Below are 16,017 nucleotides of genomic sequence, written 5' to 3'. Positions count from 1 at the left end.
AGTTGTCTAGCTGTCTGTTTGTGGCCAATTTCTTTCATCTTGTCATACCTTTTGTGCTATTCTGAAATGTTTGGAGTTTAGGCTTGAAGAACACTCAGTGGATTCCTGACTGGTATTAAAAGAGATTTTTTTTTTTGGAAGAAAAGTTCTGAGAATAAATTTGTGTGTGTGTGAACACACACACACTCTCCTACATTGGGGCCATTTTCCATCTTCCTATAAAGTACAGCATTGATTTTATTTTCAGCAGAGTGAAAATCTTTTCAAACACCAACAGCACCTAACAAACCTGCAACACCTAAGAAAAAGTACTTGTCCTAGACTACAAAGAGTGTGAGAGAGAATAGACCATATCACCTCTCCAGTAAGCCAGCAAAAGCCATCTGGTCAGTCACATTTGCCTGCTTTCCTGTTGTGCATGTGTTTTTCCCCCTTTGCTTAGACAAAGTCTGTCATTGAAATGGCTTTCGCCTGTTTCCCATGTGAACCAGTGCAAGCATGCAATTACAAGTCTGCTATGCAAGGTAATTCCTTTGAACTGACACTTCTTTTTCTCTTGCTAGAAGGGGGTGCTGACTCTAGGAATCTTTGAGACAAGTTCATGGCCACATTAACAAAGCCTATACAAGCTATATTTAAGTAACCTGTGCCGCTGAGACCCAGATGCTGCTAGACCATCTAAAGAATGTGAGATGTGAAAGGTACCTTGCTCAAACATCATCTATGAAAGTGAGAACAATTGGTTCAGCACTGAGGATCCTGCTGGAAGGTTCTGCCATTGTACATTCACAGTTACCTATGCAGCTGGCAGGGCTGAGAATTAAAGAATGTTCAAGATGTTTACAAAAGCTCATAATGCTTTTATGGGCATTATAAAAGTGGCATGAAATATCATTGGCAGGTACAAGTTCCCATGCTTATCTTCTAAATTATTATTTAGCTCTTGTCTAAAATAAATTCTTAAATAAATTCTTATGGCAGGGCCAGTGCTAGAGCTTTGTATGAACTGGGACCTGTATGTGAACATTTCTACACTGGTAATGCTGCTGCCCCATACAGTCCAGCCATCACGTGTGCATATGAGTATGGAAGTGGGGAGTAGTAACTTGTTGCAGTTCTGGTTCATACTGTAAATCCCAAGTTGAAAGACCATCTGTCTTGGTGTCTCCAGTTGGCCTTTCAGGAAGATAACCCCTACTTACATCTGACACTTATTTTCTCCTTCCATTTCACTGCTGTACTGCAAGAATGTTTTGTAAGAGCAGAATGGAAACAACTGCTATTCTTTTGACTCCAAGCAACCCAAGTATGTCTTGGACTTTGGCCAGCTGTCTACAAACTCCTTTCTTAATAAGTTCTTACTTGGTTCCCAGGATACCTGGCTCGCTGCATATGAGAGATTAGTGTAAAAAAGCTTGTGCCAGCATGGCTCTGCTGAGCTTTAGGACTAGGAAGGGCCAGAAACCCAAAGCAACACGTAATAAGTATCATAAAGATCTTCCTGGAATCTGTGAAGCTTTCATTAGCCCTGCTTACGTGTATGAGAAGGATTGTTGTTTTCTGTAAGGCTATCAATGTACATGGTACTTTACAGAGTAACCTAATCCAAAAACAATTCCTTGCCCCCAAAGAACTTACAATGGAAATGCAGAAATGGGCAGGGGGGGGAGGCAAGAAAGGAAGAGGAAAGCAAGGCAAGAGGTAGTGGGATGAATACAGGGGAGTAGCTATAATTGAGTGGATGGGTTCAAAGAACCTGAGGCTCCCATCTCCTGAGGGCCCCCTAGGTCCACCCCTCCCTATTTTCTTCATTATCTCCCTCACTCCAAGGGGCTGCTGGGGAGAGGGGTGAATACGGGCCTCCTCTTCCCTAGTTAATTCCCTGGATGAATATGCTATGCTGCAGGGCTCAATTTTCAGTTGGACTTAAGGAGCAAGGAGGTAAGTCAAAGGTTTCACAGTATGTAGAGCAGGGCTTCACATCTTTGGCCCTCCGGCTGATATTGGACTACAACTCCCATCATCCCCAATCACAGTGGCCAATAGGGATGATGGGAGCTGTAGTCTAGCAAGAGCCAGAAAGTTGAAGTTGTACAGCCCTGGTGTAGAGTCTACATATGTGAGTCATTGGACTGAATCTACCCAGGCTTTTCGGACATCTGAACCCACCTTACACCCACACATTGGACATCATATTTCAGTGGAGTCTATGTATATAGATATGTACTCCCAATCTGCACCATCTTGGTGCCTTGTAAGGATTACACAGATTGCATGTAGATCAGTGATGTAGTTGCAAATTCAGAAGTGCAGGCATTCTCCATGACAGCCCCCATGACCATAGTACCGGTGAAGAAGCACCAGTGCTCCATCTCTGTGTGTCCCTCCTCCACTTCACCCCTGGTGTAGATTCTTTGGATGCATTATGTCCAGCATGTGGGCAAGAGGTAAGGTATGAGCTCCCTTTCCCAGGAATACTGGTTTGGAAAGGAGAGCTGGTCTTATGGTAAAGTAAAGGTAAAGTCTGCCGTCAAGTCGATTTCGACTCCTGGCAACCACAGAGCCCCATGATTTTCTTTGGGGTTTACTATTACCTCCTCCCATGCAATATGGGATGATGACTTTCAATATCTTCCTATATGCCTGATATAGGTGTTTCCAATAATCTGCGAAACATACCAGTGGAGATTCAAACCGGCAACCTTCTGCTTGTTAGTCAAGCATTTCCCTGCTGTGCCACTTTAGGTGATGGTCTTATGGCAGCAAGCGTGAATTGTTCCATTTGATAAGCAGAATCTGCCTTGGTTTGTATTTGAATGTGAGAGCTGTAAGATATTCCCCTCACAATAAATCTTCTATTACACACAAGGTTGCTAAATTTTGTGCGGCCGCTGTTAAGATCTGCCAACAGTAGGGTTGCCATATTCAGGCTTCCCAAATCTGGATGGTCTAATTTGCATATTATGCAAATTATACTGCAACTAATTTGCATTTTATTTATTTGTTTATTTGACAGATTTGTATACTTTCCTCTCCTTCTCTGCCCTCCCCTGTGATTGGATCCAGAGTAAAATCCGGGCAGTGCATTTGGAGTCCATGTAAATCTGGGTGGAATTTAGCACCTGTGGGGAAGACCCAAAATCTGGGGGCTACCCTAAATTCTGGGGGACATGGCAACCCTAGCTGGGAGAGACTGCTACCTCAAACCTTGGAGAGCTGCTGCCAGTCAGTGTCAACAATGCTAAGCTAGATGAACCAATGGTCTGACTCAGTATAAGGCAGCTTCCTGTGTTCCTAAATACCATGTGTAGATGCTGTATATGTACATCTACATATGAACTTTCAGGTACACTGGTTGAAAGACACAGCAGAAAAAATGCTACAATTGCCAGGAAAGCTCTTCCTCCCCATAGAGATATAGGAACATTCTGCTGGTGTAGTTTAGGTACTTCTGTTCAGCAGATATATGGAAGAGGGTCTGATAATCAGTTCTTTAGAGATCTGTGTATGGTTCATAGATATATTGTGTGTCAGGTGTACCCCTTTTTTCCTAGCCTTTTCCCTCCTTTTCAGAGAGTCCTCTTTAGGATTAAGCTCCTAGTCAAGTAGATTATCCCTACACAGAGACTAGATCTAATATTACAGGCTCTTTATCATTCTTTCCTTTCAACCTCTGCAGGCTGTGTCCTTTGAAGTTCTTAACCCCTGAGGCACTTTATCTGGAAGCTTTTGTTTCTTCTCAACAGGTGTCAGAGTGGGCTGCAACCCCAGTTAAAAAGACTCAGGCCTGCTCAGTTCCTCCTAAGGACAAAGTTTCTGTCAAGCCATTGCCTCCTTTTGTACATGCGCACACCTTTTGCTTCTGACCTTCAGAGGAGAGCCATGAGTTGTGCTTGGATAAAGTAAAGTGCAGACATCCATTCTTGCTGCAAGGAATTGAAGGGAAATGTGGGAGAAAAACGGGAACTTCTTTTCTTACTTCGCTGAAAAATGGGAAGAAATGTTAAACTGAAGGTATAAGGTCTGTTCCTAAAGTGACTCAGTGGCATGGGAACTGCTGAAGTATGGATTTTTGTCATTCCACTGAGGTAATGAGGAGGTCTTGAGACTTTGCAGGAGGGGAACTGACATGTTTCCCATCCCATCACAGTCCTCTTGGGAGTAGTTGATCTTGGTATGGGAAGTAGGCCATCACAGACTGCTCCAACATGATCCTGGGGTTCCTATGTTGGCAAAGTTGCATTAGCTGTTGCTAATTTTGTTCTGTTTGTTGCAGGAGCGTAGGGAAGCTGGGAACAGCCCATGTGCGGCCACTCCCATAGCTAGCCATGCCCCATGTCTGATGTCAGACGTGGGGGTGTGGTCTCCCTCCCAAATGGGGCCCCGCGGCCCCGTTTGAAAGGGAGATTTGCCTGTGCTGCGTTGGTTCCAGACAGGGCTGCATGGCCCCATTTGGGACTGAACTAATGCCCCTCCCCCCGACGTCAGATGTGGGAGATGTGTCTGGGGCCGCACCCGTGGCCCCTGATTGGTGGCGGCCCAGGTTCTTTGAACCCATTTGCCCAATGGTGGCTCCGCCCCTGCTTTGTTGTTTTTATTGAATGCACCTTTGTTAACGTTTTTTAAAAAATAGAAAAGTGGCCTAAAATATCTTAAATAGATCTTAAAATATAATAAAATGCAAGGTAATGATGCAAACCTGTGTGTGTGTGCATGCTATGTATATGGAAAATTTTGTTTCAGGCCGGAGACAACTCACTGATAAAGTCTCATTAGACATGGTCTCTGAACAGATAATCTTAAGAGGTCTGTAATGCATAAAATATACACAGTAGATGTTAATGTATTTAATTGTAAAATATATTTAACTTGTTTTCTGAAAGACTAAAAGTTTCAAAACTTAAACATGCACAAAGCCCCTCTAAATCAAATCATTGCAACAGCTTAAGAAGCAGCGCAAAGCTAGTATACATAGTCCCTAAGAATTCAAAATGCATCTGTTAGCACTTAAAAGCTTGGATGAATAAAAAGGTATTAAGCTGGTGACAGAACTCCCCAAAGATATTTCCTGGTGCATCCAGAAGGAGAGCTGGTCTTGTGGTAGCAAGCATGACTTGTCCCCCCTTAGTTAAGCAGGGTCCACCTTGGTTGCATATGAATGTGAGACTAGATGTGTGAGCACTGTAAGATATTGTGGATGTTATCTTATGTTTCTTTTTAGAATGTGAGCCCTTTGGGGACAGGGAGCCATCTTATTTGTTTGTTATTTCTCTTTGTAGACCGCTCTGAGCCATTTTTGGAAGGGCGGTATAGAAATTGAATTGTTATTGTAGTAGTAGTAGTAGTAGTAGTAGTAGTAGTAGTATCTACAGTGAGCACTGTAAGATACTGGAGCCTCTCTGAGAAGAGCATCTAGGTTCCAAATTCCCTCCCTGGCATCTCCAAGATAGGGCTGAGAGAGATTCCTGCCTGCAGCCTTGGAGAAGCCACTGCCAGTCTGTGTAGACCATACCGAGTAGTGATGTGCACGGTCCGGAGAAGTCCGGACTGGCACCGAAGGGGGGCCTTGTTTTTAGGGCGGGGAGGGCTTGCTTAGCCCTCCCGCCTCCTTGCCCCCGCCAGCGCCCAGCGATCGGAGGCCCGGTCTACCCAGCGATCGGAGGCCCGGTCTACCCGGCCCGTTCCCGGCGGGTAGACCGGGCCTCCGATCGCTGGGTAGACCGGGCCTCCGGCGATCGGAGGCCCGGTCTACCCAGCGATCGGAAGCCCGGTCTACCCGGCCCTTCCCCGGCGGGTAGACCGGGCCTCCGGCGAACGGCGTGCTTTGCGGTGCGCACATGCGCGCGCGCGCAAAACACCATTATGCCGGAGGCCTTCCAAACGAGAGGAGCTCTGTGCCGGAGCGCCTCTCGTTTCCTATCGGGTGAGCGGTGAGCGGGCGGGCGGGCGGGCAGCTAGCTGGGAGGGAGGGAGGGCTGGCATTGGGAGTTCTTTCGCCGCAGCGGCGGCGGCAGCGGGGGGGCGGCTGGTTTCCAGCGCCCCTATACTAGAAAATACAAGCGCTGGCGGGGGCAAGGAGGCGGGAGGGCTAAGCAAGCCCTCCCGCCCTTAAAGGCATACCCCCCACCCGGACCCGAACCAGGCAGGGCCGGACCGCTCTGGCAGTTCGGCCATTCTTTGGAATGGCCGCCAGACCGGTTCGGGCACACTACTAATACTGAGCTAGATGGACCTATGGTCAGACTCAGTATATGGAAGCTTCCTATACTCCTATGCATCTCTCTGTCTGCTATTACTGAGCCCTACTGCAAAAGTAATGGAAAAGTCTGCTATTACTTCTCGCTCCACCAGTGGGAGGCACTGCTATTTTTCACATCTGAAGGGTCTGCTATTCACATAGCAGAAGGGTCTGCTATTTCACATCTGAAGGCACTGCTATTTTTCACATCTGAAGGGTCACTTTTATCTTGATTAAGCAATATGTAAATGGTTTGTTACTGTATCTAAAAATTGCAGTATAAATCTAGGTGGCAGATGCATGACTTTATTTTATTGTTTAGCAGAGGTCTAGAAGCAATTGAGCTCTTTATTTGCAGCTTGAGGAAGGAGGTGTGATCAGTTTCTTCCTCCTGCTTGGCCTGGTCACTAATTAGCAGGAAAGAGCATGCAGCCTGCAATCATATGTATAAGTACACAGGATGTTCCTTTATACCTATTGGTCCATCTAGTTTAGTATGGTCTGCTCTGACTGACAAAGGCTGTCCAGGGTTTAGATGGGAGACTTAGGAGTATATCCCAGACTAGGGATGTGCATGAAGTGTTTCGTGCACATTCGAGGCAGTGCAGAGTGGGCATTTTAAAAGGAGGAGGGCATGTCTTACCTGCTCCTCCGTTACACCTTCACTGCCCCAGAGTGGCGCTGTTTGTGTTTCGCAGCCAGGAACTGACCTCTCAAGATGGCGCCCACAAATGCTCAGATGCCATTTCCTGGTGGGAACAGGGAACTTCCTGTTCCTAAGCAAATGCAGCCGGGCAAACAGAGCCTGGTTGCGTAATACAGTTTGCCTGGTTGCATTTGCTTAGGAACAGGAAGTTCCCTGTTCCCACCAGGAAATGGTATCTGAGCATTTGTGGATGCCATCTTGAGAGGTCAATTCCTGGCTGCGTAATACAAACAGCGCTGCTCTGGAGGGGGAGCAGCGAAGGTGTAACGGAGGAGCAGGTAAGACCTGCCTTCCTTTCTCATCCCCAGGCAAAACGATTCGGCTGGGACATCTCAAAGCATTGCGGTACCTGGAAATAGAGATGCCAAAATGCTTCAAACACATCCCGATCTCAGATTTACCTCCAGATGCTAGGAATTGAACTTTTGACCTTCTGCATGCAAAGAGCTCTGGCCCTATCCCCAAACCCAGGATCATCCTGGAAGTTTACTATCTCCCTGGAGGGCATCTTGTTTTTAAAGGCAGTGTTCAGAAAGTTAGAGGCATTCTCTCCAGCATGGATCATTTTTGGGGGGAAGGGGAAACATTTCTCAGGAAACAACAAGCAGGTAAACAGCCTCGTTTTGTTAGTTTCAAAAGAGGTATACCTCCTGTATCCAGATAAGGGTTCCAAAATATTCAGAAGGCTACATTCCAGTCAGAATGCTGTTCTTTCATTTCTACTTACACCCAACCACACTATGGCTGGCCGTATAGCAGTACTTATCCTGGAATGCAGGGTTGTGGTAAGTTGTTGATTTGAGGGAAGATTGTATTGATCTAAGTTGTTGATCTGTTGTGAGGATTGTTATTTGCTGCTTCTGTATTACTGTTTAGATAAACTTAACATAAATTTTCCAGAAAGAAAAATTCTTATGCACAGGGACAGAAACGGTTAGTTTTTCTTCAGTCAAGGCACCTGCCATTGGAAGGTCAGTAATATCAAGAGCTGCAGTTTTAAGTAAAGTTAAATTCAGCAAATTCCGGTTTGTTGTTTCATACTTCAGTCTCCAATTTTGTAAAGATTTCTGCAGCAACGATTGCATGTTGTTGCCAGACAAAACAAGTAAAAACAATAAAGTAAAAAACAGGCCAGCAACAACCTCCAGGAAAGTTAGTATTTGAAAGAAATGCTACAGAGAACTGGAGAAGGTGGAAACAAAGCTTTGGGTTGTTGTACTGCATTGCAAATGGGAGTAGATGAAAGACTTCAGTCAGCACTATTTCTTCATGAAGCAGGTGAAGAAGCAAGAAAGGTATTTAATATTTCTCAGTTTGATGACAATGCAGATAAGGAAAATTTCCACTTTTGATTAATAAATTTGAAGCATACTGAGCACCCAGCAGAAATGGTAAAGATGAAAGACACTCATTTTTCACTGAAACGTAGTGAAGGAGAAAGTGAAGATCCATATGTGACTGATGTAAAGATGTTGGCATATGTTTATGAATTTGGAGAGACTTGTGGATCACCTAGCATGCAGCATAAAAGCAGTCAGACTGAGTGCCAAATCAGGGAGACTGATTTAACCCTGGAGTATGAAGAGCAAGTACTCTGTGCCAGCCTGCCCAGTAAGTGAGCTAAGGGCACAAAGCGGGCAGGAGCGGAGACAGCCTGGGTCATGTGGTGGGACCTAAGGTTGCCACCCTCCACCCCCTCCCTATGGCCTCTGCCCACACTTTTGCAGAGGGGGAAGAAGTTGTGGGTGGGAAGGTGATATTTTATTAATTAATTTATTTATTGTTAAATTTATATACCGCCTTTTATTAAAGCAATCCCAAGGTGGTTTACAGCAAAAAAAAAATTTTTTTTTTAAAGACAAGATGGTAAAAAAAGACACAATTAAAATATCAAGTGAGGAAAAAATATTAAACAAATCTGATTAAAAAATTTAAAACAAAAGCATAAAAGCAATAAAAATTATAAAGTGGGTGCTCACCCACCCTCCTTGCCGCCATGGTGATGGGGGCGCCCACGTGAGCTTCACCTGGGGTGCCCTTGAGCCTTGGGCCGGCTCTGGAAGTACTGTATGTGATCAGTTTCCCTGACTTCAGTTTCTCAAGGCAGGCTAGGGCTCATTACTCTCACCAGAGTAGGAAGAGATGCTTGTCATAGTGAGTGAAGTTATGGACATACTAGCCAGATAACTGGTCTTTGCGCTCTGTATTTTGTATTGTTTTTATGCTTGTATTTTAAAATTTTTAATCAGATTTGTTTTATATTTTTAGCTTAATATTTTAATTGTGTCATTTTTACAATCTTGTTTTCAAATTCTGCTGTAAACTCCTTGGGATTGTTTTAATGAAAGGTGGTATATAAATTTAACATCAATCAATCAATCAATCAATGAATAAAAGCTTAATACCAAGTGCAACTAAAATAAAAGCCAAAGCTGAAATGCCTACTCTAACGAACAAGTGTGTAAAGCAGAGAGTTCTAGAAACAATCACAATTTATTCAGAACATGATGACAGTAAAAACACTATTAAGACAGATACTGGCCCAGCACATTTGAGATTAGATATCATTCCATGATACAACAGCCTGGTTGCCCCATTTCAATAAACTCATTTCTGGCTGCCCTGCAGATAAAGTCCTTCTTCTCTTCTTCTCTCTTCCACAAGTCTCCTTTTCCTTGCAACTTTTTCTATTCTTTACTAGTAAAAATGGAGTCTGAGGATTCTTTTTGTCCAAACAATTATTCAAACCTGTTCACCAGCTGCTTCTTACCAAGGTGGCTGGTCAAAAGCCATGTAAGGCATATTTGCCAGACAGCACTGGAATCTAGTGCTAAATGAAATGTGATTGCCAACGAAAGCTGTAGCACAGCGAAGAACCCTGGGTAAATTTGCCAGGGTCATGTAAATTTGCCATGTTAAATGAGCTGGAGCTCTTGTTTTCACTGGAACAGGTATATTCATTCCATGATGGTGTAGCAGACAGAGGGGATAGAGAGGAATGAAGCATGGGGGAAAGATAGATTCAAGGGAGGCATCGCTTATGATGGAGGGTGGATAGAGAGATGACAGAAGAGGTTGTTAGTAGTTGGCTGTGAGAGATAAGGTTAGTAAAAGACAAGGGTTCTAGGGTTCAGAAGCTTTCTTAGTGGCTTGGCATGGATGAAAGATGCCTATTCATGAATATGGGTCCCATCATAAGCAATGCCTCCTGTGAATCTATCTTTCCCCATGCTTCATTCTTCTCTATCCCCTCTGAGTGTCTGCCACACCATCATGGAATAAAATACACCTGTTGTAGTGAAAACAGAGCTGCAACTCATTTATAAATTCTTTTATTTGCTTACTTCTGCCCATCTAATTTTCCTCCCCTGGTTTGCAGTTCTCCCTGTCAATCTGTCTTTCCAAGTCTCTCCTCCCCAGTTGAAAGTTTTTTCCCTTTGTTCAGAAGAACTTGTTCTCGGATTTTTCCTTTCTTCTTGTTTGCATGATTGTTAGCCATTTTAGCCATTACTAACATTTACCACTAGGTGGATTAGCTAGGAGTTTCTCTCCCAGAGCTCAGTGGTTTTTCTCATGCATCTCAATGGTTCTGCTTGAAAGTACCATTTTATTTTGCTAACTCCATACAAAATGTTTTTGTTTCATTAATTTTGCCATGTAAATGTTTTATTGTGTGAATTCCTTAATCAAGGTGTATATACCCATTGCTCTTTTAGAAAATTGAAGTGTTTATTCATTGTTCTAAACTTGTCTCCCATCCTCTTTTCTATTGCCTCCACTTGCATTGCAGAGGATAAACTTTGGAACAATGGTTCCAAGTTGGACATGTGCTTTGCTGATGTGACTGATCAACATAATTTTATTTATTTATTTATTTATTTATTTAACATATTTTTATACCACCCAAAACTCATGTCTCTGGGTGGTTTACAACAAAATAAAAACAGCAAATAAATCATTAGTTAAAAACACAAACAAAAATTTTTAAACACAACAATTTAAAATTTTAAAAACAATATTCTAAAATGACATTAAAACAATTAAAACAATATTAACTAAAAGCATGGGTGAACAGATGTGTCTTTAAAGACTTTTAAAAAGCTGTCAGAGATGCGGAGGCTCTTATTTCACTAAGGAGCGCATTCCAAAGTCTCAGGGCAGCAATGGAGAAGGCCTGTCCCTGAGTAGCCACCAGATGAACTGGTGGTAAATACAGACAGACCTCTCCTGATGATCTCAGTGGCAGTGGGGTTCATGACGAAGAAGGCGTTCTCTTAAATACCCAGGGCCCAAGCTGTTTAGGGCTGTATAGGTTATAACCAACACCTTGTATTTTGCCCGGAAACATATCGGCAGCCAGTGTAGCTCCTTCAATATGGGAGTAATATGGTCTTTCCTAGATGACCCAGAGACCAACCTGGCTGCCACATTCTGGACCAACTGTAGTTTCCGGACTACATACAAGGGCAGCCCCACATAGAGCACATTGCAGTAATCCAGCCTGGAGGTTACCAGCAGATGTACTACTGTTTTGAGGTCGTTCATCTCAAGAAACGGACGCAACTGGCGTATATAGCCACAAGATCATATGTTATGTTTATAGTTGTGCTTTGATGTTGTGTTTACTGTAGCAAACTGCTTTGAGGGGCCAAGAAAAGTGATGCAAACATGTTTTAAATAATATTTGGTCCAAACGGATGATACAGGTGTCTGCAAGTAGAATAGAAGAGACTTGTCATGAATGCCATTAGCCAACCTTGTATGCAGCAACTGAAAATGAAAATATACCTACAAGCTACAGAGACAGACAAGCTAGAGTAGGGGTGTGGCTGTGGATTATGGGTATTGTAGTCTAACAGTAGCTGGAAAGCCAGAGGTTGGCCACCTGTGAGCTAGCGTCTCAAGTTGCCATATGAAGTGAGGCTTCAGATGAGGTCTGAAGAAATGCCTCTGACCAAAGCCCTCTTTGGTCAGTCAGAGAGAACGACATTGAACATGCTTATAGGGCTGAACATGGGTTGGAAGTCCCACCCCCAGCCTGTCACTCACTCTTCTGACCCACTCTTCATGCTTAGAGCAATGTCCGTCTGAAGAGACAAACACTGTAAGCACAACTGCTCCCATTTCCATGATCGGGAGACTGGGGTACTCTAACCACCTGATCACGCAAACAGGGCAGTCACAGAGTGTTCATCTCTTCATATGAATGCTGTCCTAAGCATGAAGAGGGGGTCGGGAGAGTGAGTGATGGATTGAGGGCGGGACCCACTTCCAGCCCTCTAAGTGTGTTCAATGGCTTCTCTCTGAACACCTGGACAGGGCTCAAGAGACAAAGTGATAAGAAAACCTGTTCGATATGAAGAATAATAGCAGGAATCAGTGGGTGCCTGGAAGGAAAAACGTTTTGGGGAACACTAGCAGATAATTGAAACCTAGAACAGCGGCCATTTTGAGATCAGTTGTAATAAGAGGTGCACAGTATTAAGTAAAGTTTGTTCCATACTTCAGTCTCCTGTGACATCGTTTTATAAGGGCTGCATTTTAATAAAGGACTAGCAAATATTATACTGATCATGGCATCAGCAGACAAGCAGCAGAAGCTTTCCTGTCCTGGTCTATTCAAGACCTGTTGAAGACCTACCATACTGTTAGGCATCAGACTGATTATTTGCCATAACTGGGTGGTGAACAAGGTGCTATCTGAATGCTTTGCCTCGAATCCCCAAATATTCAAATGAGGTCACTTCATTTGAAGACACAGAAATGACAGAGGTGTCTGTCTGTGACTAAATGAATGTAGTTTTTCAGCATTGGCCATTTTGCCCACCAGACCTTGCTGTTGGTACAGCATTGCCATCCTTGTCTGGATACCAACACTTGCCATCTCTCATCTTCAGGAAAAGGCCATGTATGAAAAATGAATGATGGCACAAAGTGGAACAAAATATTCTGAGAAGGAAATTATCTTTTTATTTGGCTGTGCATCAGTGTTAAGAAATAGCAAATAGACTCCCTTTGCTCTGTGGGCTTTTCACTTATGCTCTTTCTGCAATAAGGGTGAGATTTCCTTCCTGCTTTTTGTTGGAAAATCAGTGGCGCCTGCCTGGGCAAAGCAGTGCCATTAATTGCTTCTGCATGTCACTTTTTCGAAATAGGCCAATTCCTCTGTTGTGGTGAAGATAATCTTTGCTTGAATGTTCTTGGAGCTGGCTCTGATATGAGGCAAGGTGAGGCAGGCACTTTGGGCAGCGAATTGTGGGCACTGCTGTGAATGGCAGAGTGGGAAATGACCCACAGGGGAAAACTCACAGGGAAGTCCTCTTACACAAGCCCCACTGTAATGAATGGGAACTGCCCAAGGACACGGTGCCCCATGTTAGTAAGTGAGAAGAATCTGGGGAGATTCCATAAGAATTTTCAATTTTCAGCACCAAATTATCTTGGGCCAACACTGCATTTTCCACTTGTCTCCTACTCTTCTTGAATAATGTCTTTGAGCACGATTTGGTCTTCTTTTCTAGATATTGATGGAGTCTGTTTTTAATCAAGGTTTGTCTTTCCAAACATTTCCCCCTTTGATCTTTTAATATTTTCCCAGGCTTTCTCTTCTCTGTTGATGTTAAACTGATTCCTGTCTGTGTTCCTCCTGCATTATGTCTCTTGCTTGCTTTTTTTTTAAAAGGATCATCACCTAATCGCTTTTCACTCTACAAAGAGGTCCCTCTGAAAGAGTGGTTATGTGCAGAAGTGCCCATTTAAACTCACATTCAGGCCTAATCTCTATTTACTTGTGAACTATTGAACTTTTTCCTGATATATCCTTGGGGGCTATATATTTGCTGTCAATATATGATGTGCATGAACCTGTTGGGCATTCGATTCCTAGAGTGCCAAACAGGTTCGGAATCCATACATTCGAACCGGTTTGAATGTGGGGTGAGGGTTCCTTTAAGGCATGGGGAGGGTGCTCTTACCTCCCCTGCCATGCTTCCCCCTCCTGCCCAATCCATCTTATGCATGTGACAGGGGTATGGGGGGGCTTTGATACTACTCTCCCTGTGGTCCCAGTTCAGATCATTCCCCCTCCATTAGGCATTATGCTATCCTAGCTCTTAAAAACCTTGTTCGTGCATTGCTGATAAAATGCAAGTGCCAAATATTCATTCACTCTTCCAGAATGATCAACCCTGGCTCCTAGAAGCATGCTAGAATCAAAGGAATTTTACAGTGCTTTTGGCAGATGTTCAGGCTCAGACTCTGGCAAGTCTCCAACAGAAAGGAATGTCAGAGTTGTGGAGTCACCTAGTTTGAGAGAGGGCACTTTTCAAAAAATCCCCATTGCCATAGCTTAGATTGTCCTTGCATTTGGAGTAGTATTAATTTATGTTAATATATTAATTATTAAAATTATGTACTGTATAATCCTGGTGCTGAACTAAAAATTATCCCACCAAGTAGCAACTTTAACAACAAAATGTCTGAGTGTCAAGTAAGATTGTGGGTAGGAAACAATTTGCTCAGAGGCCTCCCACGATAATCAGTAGGGCCATAAAGATCTGAATCTGCATCTTCTGACCCCTGTATTTGCATATTAAACATGATATCATCTCTTTCTCATGCAATACTTAAAATGCAAAAAGGATATTAATGACTTGATGCTACTCTAATCAGGCTTCTAAATGATAATAGCTGATAAATATCTGGTCATCCCTTATCACTTAATCCATTATCATTGACCTTTATGATCTGGGAAGGAAGAATCTCAGTGCATGGAGGAGGAAAGGCAAAGTGTCTAGAGACTGGGGTAAAGCGAGAGACTTCACATTTTCAGAGTGGTGGAGACAGTTTCACTCGTTTCTAAACAAAGGTACTCCCTCCATTCCATTCCAAAGTAAGTGCTATTGCTTTGTTTCAAATCTCACACCAGGTCTTCAGCATGAAGCAGTTTGAATGGGGAAAATCCAGCTAGCACCATTACAACTCTGCCCTGGTATTGTCTGTTGAATACTACAGTTTTCAGGTTCTGCACAGGGTTACTAGTTATTGCCAGCGTTGGTTGCATATAGCTTTCTGACACATATCTTAAAGCAGGCCTGCAACAGGATTTCTTCCAGGGCTAGGCAACCTTGGCACTCCAGCTGTTGACGAACAAATACTACCATCACCTCCAGCCACAATTTATTGTCTGAGGATGATGGGAGTTGCAGTTCAACAATAGTTAGAGAGCCAAGGTTGCCCCTGCCCTTCTTCTAGGCCAAGGGAAGATAGGTAGGCATCTAGAGACCAGGTTGTACTTTAGAAGGCTAAGTACAACCAATTAATCTTAATTAAATCACTATTTAATCTTAATTAATTCACTGTTTGTGAACACACAGTCCAAAATGTCTTTAAAAAGATGGATGTGCATATTACACACACACACTCACACTTCTTTAAAAAAAGAAAATTAAATGGTGTGTGTGCCTGTTTGATTCATGAAGGAAAGCAAGATTGAGGACTTACCCAGCACTCAGTATCCTACTATGTGATGTTTGTGATTTTAGTATCAGCTGGGCTCATACTACAGGTAACAAGCCCACCATGGTTGCTCTTTAAACACAACATCTGTCTTGATCCTTCCTGAGAATGTATCAGCTATCATTCAGAATCCCTTGCATTTAAGATTGAAGTAGAGCCTGTGAGGGGAAAATTCCAGCACCATTTAACCAACTACTGCACCGTCCTCTGCTGTATGAAACATCCAGTGTTTTGTTTTAGTAGCTAGACAGAGCAGCTTTAAATTAGAAGCATTGCCTGCTGACACCTCTCGGTCCCTTTGATCTTGCAGAACTTGGAGATCAGGCAAAAACCTTTGCAAAATGTAGATGCAAGTTGACAAAAGAAGGGACACATATTGAGGTCTATAGGAGCTGTGCCTGGAGTTTGTCCCAGCTGCAGTCTGAAAGCTCTCCAGTGGGGAACTAGGCTTCATTGTCTAGGAATTGAAGGGAAAAAAACCACATTGGAAACCTTTGGGAAACGTACAAAGGGTCTGTGGAAATGGCATGTATAGTGCGGTGTTTGGTTTTACAAT

General features: G+C 43.4%; 2 long non-coding RNA genes across 2 annotated transcripts in view; one reads left to right on the top strand and one right to left on the bottom strand.

Moving 5' to 3' along the window:
• LOC128346673 (uncharacterized) overlaps positions 1-16,017 on the bottom strand; it is a 66,076-nt gene that overhangs the window by 38,598 nt on the left and 11,461 nt on the right. The gene's annotated exons all lie outside the window — the stretch shown is intronic.
• LOC128346671 (uncharacterized) overlaps positions 7,110-16,017 on the top strand; it is a 54,513-nt gene continuing 45,605 nt past the window's right edge. Inside the window, exons 1-2 of the long non-coding RNA XR_008317119.1 lie at positions 7,110-7,222; positions 7,845-7,915. This is a non-coding gene — a long non-coding RNA (uncharacterized LOC128346671). The remainder of the gene's footprint in view (positions 7,223-7,844; positions 7,916-16,017) is intronic.

This window comes from Hemicordylus capensis, chromosome 2 (assembly GCF_027244095.1).
Source record: "Hemicordylus capensis ecotype Gifberg chromosome 2, rHemCap1.1.pri, whole genome shotgun sequence".
Lineage (NCBI taxonomy): Eukaryota > Metazoa > Chordata > Lepidosauria > Squamata > Cordylidae > Hemicordylus > Hemicordylus capensis.
The sequence above is the reverse complement of the archived record's forward strand: the minus strand, read 5'-3'. Positions and strand labels throughout refer to the sequence as shown.